Source organism: Lontra canadensis, unplaced genomic scaffold (genome assembly GCF_010015895.1).
Source record: "Lontra canadensis isolate GAN:19392208 unplaced genomic scaffold, GSC_riverotter_1.0 scaffold75, whole genome shotgun sequence".
Classification (NCBI taxonomy): Eukaryota; Metazoa; Chordata; class Mammalia; order Carnivora; family Mustelidae; genus Lontra; species Lontra canadensis.
The window spans coordinates 7,654,762-7,655,850 of record NW_022631069.1 but is presented as its reverse complement, the minus strand read 5'-3'; positions in this window follow the sequence as shown (position 1 = coordinate 7,655,850).

The window sequence follows — 1,089 nt, the reverse complement described above, 5'->3', positions numbered from 1 at the left end:
AACTTCTTGGGGGAACAGCCCATGTAAGGACGCTCAGACCATCCTCCGTCCCCCTAAAAGCAGGAAATAAATTTCACATACAAAAGGAACCCTCCCTTTACTAGGAAGTAAAAACACATTTTTATCACCAGAGATAGGAACTTGAAAGCCAAGGAAGCCATAGAGACAAACCTTGTTACTTTTTTACTAACCTACTACCTCAGCCCAAATTTCGCCTAGAATTCCTTGCTAATTAAAACTCCCGAACATCTGTCTTCTTCATCCTGTCAATTCCTCATACATTGATTGTCTCTTTGTCTGAAAAAGAGAAAAACTGCCTGCCTTGGTCATTTCTTCAGCTTCAATTTCATTATTGGGCTTCTCTATGCACTTAATAAATTTTGGGTTTTTTCCTCCTGTTAATGTGTTTCATGTAAATTTCATTCCTAGTCCAGCTGGAAGACCTTAAAGGTAGGGAAAGAATTTTTCCTTTCTTCACCCCTCACCCTGACTGGGAGGTCTTTGTGCCTGCCTCCTCCAGTTATCTCCCCAGGATAAACGAGTGACCCTCTGGTACTCGGGGTCACAGGATTTGATATTACTTCTTCCGACAAAATGAGCCCTGTTTCCCTAGGTTGCATCTCCTGAGGGCAGGGGTGACATCTCATTCTCACCTCAGCACCTGGGCAGAGGACCCAGGGCTGTGCTTCCTGGCCAAGGCTAGAGATAGGCAGGGAATTTTCCAGAAATAGAAGCCCAGCCAAGGAAGCCAAGTACTCCAGTCCATTTCCCACACAGTAGCCAGAGTCACCATTTCAAAATACAAATCCAACCCTATTGCTCTTCAGTTGAAATCCTTCCATAAATTCCCATGGCCCTCCCAATGGAGTAGACATACCTTACATGTCTCATGTTGTTATCAAATCTTTACTTCGTCGGCTTCTCCCCCTTCTGCTCCTGGAGCCCTCAAGACTGTTCCTGCCCCATGGAAAGTGCTACAATTTTTTGAATGCCCAGCTTGCTCTTACCCCTGAGATTTGCTCAGGCTGTTCCTTCCACAGGAGCTCTATCCTTCCTCTCCACTTCTGCTTAACTATGCCTACACACCTT